The sequence below is a fragment of the Marmota flaviventris genome, chromosome 7, assembly GCF_047511675.1.
Source record: "Marmota flaviventris isolate mMarFla1 chromosome 7, mMarFla1.hap1, whole genome shotgun sequence".
Taxonomy (NCBI): Eukaryota; Metazoa; Chordata; class Mammalia; order Rodentia; family Sciuridae; genus Marmota; species Marmota flaviventris.
In genome coordinates, this window is record NC_092504.1 from 104,193,203 (window position 1) to 104,201,890 (window position 8,688).

The 8,688-nt window shown below is 32.6% G+C and overlaps 1 pseudogene; it reads left to right on the forward strand.

Moving 5' to 3' along the window:
- Window positions 1–3,532: 3,532 nt before the first annotated feature.
- Window positions 3,533–3,718, forward strand: LOC114085636 (small nucleolar RNA U3; annotated as a pseudogene).
- Window positions 3,719–8,688: the final 4,970 nt, after the last annotated feature.

Consider the following 8,688-nt stretch of genomic DNA (forward strand, 5'->3'; position numbering starts at 1 on the left):
GCATGGTTTGAATTTTTTTAATTTAGGTGCAACACATCTACATTTTTTTATAGATTTACATTTTTAACATTTTTAAATGCCCCTCTCTTTTTTAGTAATGACTTTGACCTTGATATCTATTTTTCCTGATACTAAGAGGAAAAAAAAACAGCTTTTAAAACGCTGTGGATATTATATGACTTTTATCACTTTTGTATCTTTAAATGGAAATGAAGTCCCTACATGCAACAAATAATTAGATATTGGTTTATGTGTTTTGATTTAAAAAACAAATTCAAGTTGACAAATCTTAGTATTTAATTTATGTACACTCAAAATCGTTGTTAGAATTGGATTTTTTTTAACATTACTTGTTTTCTATTGACCCACTGAGCTTAAATTAATTTTCTCCTCACTTTCATTTGGATAAGTAATTTTGAATTTCTTTTATTTTTTCATTAACTTGCTGGAGGTAAATTATTTTGGTATTATATTATTAGATACCTTAAATATTATTGCATGCATTCTTGATTTATGAGTATTTCCAACTCAACAAATAGATTTTTCAAAACTTTTCATACAATTATAGAACATTGAAATACTAATTCCATTTAACTTTCTTCTGTCATGTTATTTTCATACATTTTATTCTCCATGTATTCGGTGATTCCCAGACTTTAATGATTATTTTATGTAATTCTTTCATTTTTATATTGTCATTATTCTCTTCTCCATCGTTGTTCATTCTTTCCAACATTGTTTGTTTCAGTCTGTGATCATTTCTTTTTACATGAAGAATACCCTTTAGTATTACTTTTAGTGCCAAAAATGGGAGTCAACTCTTGTGGGGTCAAATCTCTCATCTTATGTTTGTCTAGTATTATCTTTATTTCGTATCGTTTTTAAGTTAACTTAAATATATTTCTAGATTGTGTTAAAATAATTCTTTATGAGATGTTAATTATAAGTTCCAAGCAGAGAAATGGAAAAAAAAGAATATGAAAGTAATGAAGAGTCACCAAATTATGAAGAATACTGGGTAGTCAAGCATTAAAAGTCAAAAAAGTGGACAAGATTTGCATTTACATAACAATTTTATGTCCTGTTGCTTTATATAATCTGGAATATATTTTTCTTCTTCTGAAATAAGCAGCTAAACTTTTTCGGGCTTGAGATATTAGAGGATAGACTTGGGATCTTCTAGAGTACCAGAGGACGGCATATCCGGTAAGTAGAAAGCCACAGTGCAGGAAATCCCAAAAATATGTATGTGAATTACAGGCAAGTTCTTAGATGATTCCATAATTTCCCATTTATAGGAAGATACTGAGGAACTCAAAGTAAGGAACAGGTGGAAGGTTAAGAGTGTTGAGCAGAGATTTCAGCTATTGCCCACAAAGATAAGAAAGTATTTATATATGAATTTTAGCCATCTTAAATTTATCAATACAAAATTATTGCTCTTAAGATGATGATAAATTAACAATAGTTTCTACAATATGTCACCCACAATGTCTATTATATAAGAAAAATTACTTGACATAAGCAGAAACAAAATGGTGATTCAGAGTCAATAGAAAAGATAATCAATAGAAATGAACTCTATGATTACCAAAATGTTAAGGACAGAAGACAAGGACTTTAAAGCAACTATTACAAATATAATTTTAGACTTGATAGAAAATATGATCATAATTATTAGAAGTAGGTAAAATGTAGACAGCAAAGGAAAACTAAATTTAAAAAAACCAAATGTTGGGACTCAGAGGCATAAAAGTTGAAAAGAAAATATTCAATGGATAAAACTAAAATCTCATGGAGTTTGTATTGTATATGGTTAATGAAGTTTATGATATATCAATGGAAGTTTTTAAATCCAAATATTACAAAAATCCATCAAAAATGAAACAACATCAGGAGTAGTGGAACAATATCACTTGGTAACTGAAACTTCAGAACTTGAGAATGTAGAATAATCATTAAAAATTGAGTAAATAATGAAATTTTTTTTCCAATTATGGTGACAAACATTAACTCATAGATTTAGGGAGGTAAAAAAGCCCAAATGAGACCAATACAAAGAAAGTCACATCAAGTTACACTGCAGACAAACTATTCAAAACCAACTGTAAGAAGAAAATATTGAATGCAGCCATAGAAAAAACACATGCTATAGCACTGATGGAGCCATATATGACTTCCAATCAGAAAAAAAAAATTGAAGTCAGATGGCAGTGGTAAAGCATGGTCACAAAGTTGAAAGAAAAAAAGTCAACACAGAAATCAATGTCCAGTCCAAATTTAATCCAAAATAAAGGTGAAATGAAAACACATTGTAAGAAATCAAGTGCTAAGAAAAAAATTTAGCAGATTCACATTTCAAAAGTGCTAAAGAAAAATCATCATACTGGAATTAATAGTTTCATAATGGGGTAAATGAAATTATACTGTTATAAATCCCTATATTTTGTGATATAGTACATTGCTAATCTCAAATCAACTCTGATATGTTAAGATAAAAATGGTAATCATCAAACATTTAAAATAATTTAAAAATATATAGCTTAAAAGATAATGCAAAATGGATAAAAAAATGTCGTATATATATACTCAATGGAATATTACTTAGCAATAAAAGAGAATAAAATCATGGCATTTGCAGATAAATGGATGGAGTTAGAGAAGATAATGCTAAATGAAGTTAGCCAATCCCAAAAAACCAAATGAAAATGTTTTCTCTGATATAAGCAGGTTGATTCATAGTAGGATAGGGTGAGGGAGCATGGGAGGGATAGACCAACTCTAGATAGGGCAGAAGGTTGGGAGGGGATGGGAGGGGGCATGGGATTAGAAATGATGGTAGAATGTGATGATCACTATTATCCAAAGTACATGTATGAAGACATGAATTGGTGTGAGTATACTTTGTATAGAACCAGAGATATGAAAAATTATGTTGTATATGTGTAATAAGAATTGTAATGCATTCTGCTGTCATATATAAATAAAAAAGTAGAAAAAAGATAATGCAAGAAATAAAATTTATTAATAACACAATTTTATTAACCCGAAGTAAGGCAGAAAAGTAGTAATAATAGGAAAACTATTATTTAGAGAAAAAACGGATAAAATAATATACTTTAATACAATCATTTAAATAATAATATTAAAAATAAATGAACTGATATTCCATTCAAATGCATATATTTTCAGACTGGGTCAAAAAACAAGACAAAATATTTTGACAGAAAGAGATGGACTTTAAATACGAAGTTATAAAAACTATACTTTCAGGGATCCTTTCTTTTTATTATTTTTTTCTTGTCTTTATACATGTACTTTTTTTTGCATTACAATTCTTATTACACATATATACCACAATTTTTCATATCTCTCTATATAAAGTAGGTTTACACCCAATTTGTGTCTTCATACATGTACTTTGGATAATGATGTCAATCATATTCCATCATCCTTACTAACCCCCTGCCCCCTCCCTTTCCCTCCCTTCCCTCTTCTCTATCTAAAATTAATCTAATCCTCCCATGTTCTCTAGTATGTTACTAGGGAAGTTTCTCTGATCATGTAGAGTACCAGAAACCACGAGGAGGAGTTTAGTGTTCTCTCCTGAGTGTGAAGCTGGCTCTAGGTGTTACATTACTGCAACTGCCTTTTGCCATTGGTGATTATTCTTAATTCTCTTTAGAGATTAAGAGGGAGAGAATACTGTCTGGGTGGATTTTGTTATTAAAAAAAATATGAAGTTATAAATAGGTTTTAAATAATTAAATGGAAATCAGTGTTAGGTAAGCACTATCCATAAGAAAGTGTGGGCATGTGAATATAAGACAGAATGAAATTTTATGGACAGGAATATTTTACTAAAGAAAAAAATAGATTGCATAAAATTAAAAATAACAATTATGTACTTATATACACCAAATAAGATGTCTTCCCAATATATAAGGCAATATTGACCAAGTAAAGGAATAAAGTGACAAACTCACAGTCAAATTAGAGATATTAGCATTCTTTTCGGTAATTGATAAAACAGGAAAACATTGATAAACATGTAGAATATCTGAACACCACTGTTGAATTATTTTAAATTATAGGAGTTGTGCAATGATTGCAGAAGATAAATACTTTCCAATGTCCAAAGAATAATCATGGAGGTACATCTTATGCTAGGTCGTAAAACAAATAAATTTCAAAAATTAAACTATTAAGATAATGTACAGTATGATCTGTGGCCATAATAGGTTAAATTTAAGTTATTTTAATTAGATATAAAAGTGCTCGTTTGGAAATGAAAAAAATAAACTTTCAAATTAGGAACAAAATAACATATCAATAATGAAGTTATAAAAAATTTAGAGCTATTTAATAATAAAATACAACATATAAAACTTTGTGAGATGCAGTTAAAGCATCATTTCAACTTTGATATAAGAAAATGAAAATGCTTAAAAATTTAAGTTTCTAACTTCTGACACTATATAAAGATTAGTAGAGCTAAACCAAAACAGGTACAAGGAAAGATACTATACAAATAATAGAAGAAAGAAAAATCAAAATACGAAAAAATAAGCAAAAAAGATTCTTCAAATTGATTAATTATTGAACATTGAAAAAGACTAATTATGAAGAAGAGAAACCAAAATTACCAAATTCAGGAGAAAAGGGTTTAGGATTTTATATTATCATTTTTGTTAATACCTGCTCAGTTTTTCTATCTAGTTGCCTATCATTGCTTACTACACAATACTTTTAGAAAGCATCTGGCTGTAAATGTTGCAGCAAGTGAGCAAGAAGAAAGATAGAGCAAAAGACTCTAGGCAATCCTGGAAATTTTTGGCAAATCCTGAAGATGGTAATAAAATAGAAACTGAACTTCAATGTTTTTATTGGAAGGAGCTAACGGTTAAAAGCAAAACAATAATTTTATCTTTCTTATAGAATAAGTTCACACTTTGTCAAGTGGGAACAAGGACATCTGTATAAATGATGCACTGAGCCAAATATTAGTGGCTTAAAGAAATAGGGCATTATATTATTCCAATGGCAAGCAGTTCAAAAGTAGGCAGGTCAGTGCTCTTGAACAGACTCATATCATCAGGTTCTTTCTAAAATTTTCTCAACCTATGCTTAGCATCTTGGTTTTGTTGACATAGGATTATAGGGTGTCTCCTGAAATTTCTGGTGATGTGTCTATGTTTCATGTGGGAAAATTGAGAAAAGGGTACAAAGGGCTCTTTATAGAGCAGCATGTTTTATTTGGTAAGCACAATTAACTCTGAACTTCATTGTATATCTTATTAGTAAAATTTGATTAAAAGTCCACTTTTGAAAAGTCACTGATCAGTAGGAATAGGATTAGCTTTCTAGTTTAGGCAAGTTGTACTTGGTTTTCCAGAACTCTCTTGTATTCTGAAGATCAAAAAGGGTAAGGGAAGATAAATTGGTGCCACACAGTGGGTAGTTGCATTGAAAACAGTATTGTATGAAGCAGTCATTTTCAATCCCAGTTGGAATAGAATCAGGGAGGTATATAACCATGTTCTTCATCCCTGTCTCCAGTATACATGTTCTTCAACACTGTCTCCAGTATAAAGAAGCCAAACATAATTTTATCTTCATCATATAATGTTTCTTTGCACAGTTTTGGAAAGAACTCTGAAAAACAGAAAGCCAGTCAGCTGTAAACAGATTTACTGTTTTCCAGACTAGATTTTGTATATATGTTGTAGATTGAGCTAAACTTTTGGACTTGGATGTGGCCTTCTACCATTATTAAACATATAACCTGAAAGTAAAATTAAAAAAGAAAAACTTTTATTACCTTCAGTTTTCCCAACTGTCAAAGGGATATCATTGCAGTGATTTTGTTGAATAGGGTTATTTGATGATTAAATTAGATAATGCATGTAAAACACTGAGTACTGTGATTGGCATGTTCAATGAACTAAATGTGTCCCCCAAATTCATGTTTTGAAATCCTAGCACCCAAGATGATAGTATTTGAAGGTGAGTCCTCATTAAGTCATGAGGGCAGAATTCTTATGAATGGAATTAGTGCCTTATAAAGGCACAGTAAAAGAATTCTCCTGCTCTTTTTCTGCCTTGTGTGGACACAGTGAGAAGAAGGCTATCCATGAGTCAGGAAGCAGGCCCTCACCTGATGCTGAAACTTCAGATGCCTTGATCTTGACTGCACAGTTTCCACAATTGTGAAAAATAAATGTTAATTGTTTATCTCCCAGACTATGTGATTCAGTTTTAATGGACTAAGACAACATGTAACAAGGGCTCAAAATTTGGCTATTATTAAAGATAATATAGAAATAGTCCTCTAAAATGTTTTTTTTTTTAAATTATAGGACAATATCTAATACAGGAACTCTAGAAAGCAACTGAGAAAAAGTGGAATGATAGTAGGGGCTTTCTGAAAGATACTGACCCAAACTCTTACCAGAATATGATTCTCCTTATCATTTATTCAGGAGTAGCTTGTTTCAACTAAGTTATCTAGAAGCAGAGGCTGAGATAGGGGTTTGTGTGTACTTGGTTTACTGACAAGGGCTCTTGGGAGAAGGGCTGTAAGGGAAAAGGAATAGAGAAGAAAGCATAGTTGGTAAGAAAGTGGTCTCCCATGAAGTTTGCTTCACCTGTATCTCATGGGAGAGCATCTATTGCACTATAGAATTCCTTTCATTTAAAGCAAGGAAGTCAGCTTTTTGTACCACCTTATCATTCAAGTATTGGGGGCTGATCCTGGTAGGTAGAGATAAAATTTTATATTCGGGACTCCCCTTTGGCCATGAACAGTTCTTCAGAAATGAGAAAGATGTTAAGATTTTGGCATCCGATATTCATTGTAAGATGTTTATGCGGTGTCACCAATGTCCACTATGGTCAACACTTTACAATAATAAGTTCCACTCACTTGTCAAATTAAGTTCACTAGAGATGTGAGCCTGGATATGGTCACAATTTCTGGAAAAAATTACTAGAGGAACCTAGTAGCAACGAATAACAGTTCCTGATTCTATACTTGGTATGATGGCTCTGACAGATCCTGTCTCCCTCTTTCTCCTTTATATTTCTCCTTCCATGTGGCTAGCACTCTGTATGTTTAGCTGACTTGCTGGGTATATGATTTGGACCCACATCTTCAAAGGATCTAAGACCCTAAATACCATCCCTATAGATAGACTCATTCACTTTTATTTAAATTGAGGATGGTAGAAAAATCTCAAAACATCCTTATTATCTAAATGCCAAATATATTCCTCCTTGTCCCCATTAGGTAGCAAAACTATTTGTACATAACAATCAAGATCTCTTATACCTGCCAACCAGTTTTTTGTTGTGTTGTTGATTTTTCCCCCTGCTTCCTGAAATATAAAACTATGTGTTCACTGAGTGTTACCTCTAAAACGTTCATATGTGGTACTTCTGAAAAACTCCTGTATCTGATTGGCAGCTTATGAATAGTGTGGTATGAGGTGGGAACATTGTTTCATGATCAAATACTTACTGGTGAATGTTCTTTAGAATAAGATCAGTGCCTTGATTTGAGATAATAGATCAGACTTCTCTGGGGATCTCTGATAACAATGCTGGGTGAGATAAGAAAAACAAACTGTGCATAAGAAAAACAAATTCCTACCTGAAGTACATATCAATCCTTGTTGGGATAAATAATTTCCTTTTTCATGATAAAAAGAGATCCAAGCAAATCATTTTGCCAACAAACAGGTATTTGTTCCCCTGGGGAAGATTCCTTTATTTTTGGCGGGGGAGGGGGGTATACAGGGGATTGAACTCAGGCGCACTCAACCACTGAGCCACATCCCCAGCCTTATTTTGTATTTTATTTAAAGACAGGGTCTCACTGAGTTGCTTAGCACCCACTAATTTGCTGAGGCTGGCTTTCAACTCAAAATCCTCCTGCCTTAGCCTCCTGAGCTGTTGGGATTACAGGCGTTCACCACCATGGCCAGCGGGAAGATTCTTTGTGGAGATCAGTGTTTGTGTCTATTGTTTTTTGTTCATATATTTAATATCAGCAGTAGCTATTAAAATGTTCTCAGCTTCCATCTTTGAAAACAACATTTTTTCTGTTCAGAGGCTATTTTATAATTACTGGGGTAACTAAGGACAAAAGCATATTATGTCTACTGACCATGGAATTCTCTCTCTTGCTTTTGAGTATTTATCTTGCAGAAAAGTTTTGCAGATGGACATCAGAGTGTGCAATACAAATATCCTCTTTGTGCCAACTAACCAGACCACTAAGCCATTCTTCACTCTGCGAATCCATGTTTACTTTTAACTCAGGTCAAATCTCTCCATACAAAGCATATCACAGGGTGCCCTGAGCTCTGCCCACTGGGTGAACTCTATCTCACCATAGACTTTTAGGGCTGTCACCTAGTTAAGCTGCTGTATAGGTTTTTTTTGCTCACATTCACAAACCCAGTTTGCAATTCCTTTAAAAACAGATTATAGGAAACCTGCATGAGGTTTAGGTGTGAAATGAGGGAAAGGTGTGGATGTGATAGTTGTCTTGGCTATTGCCTGGGCAGCTTACACTTTCCCTCTGGACTTGTTTGAAAATGTGCTGCTTTCATTTCACACTGGTTTGCTACTACAATCATCTGACCTTAGGATTTGTTGGTCCCATCAGTGCCTAGATCTTGACAG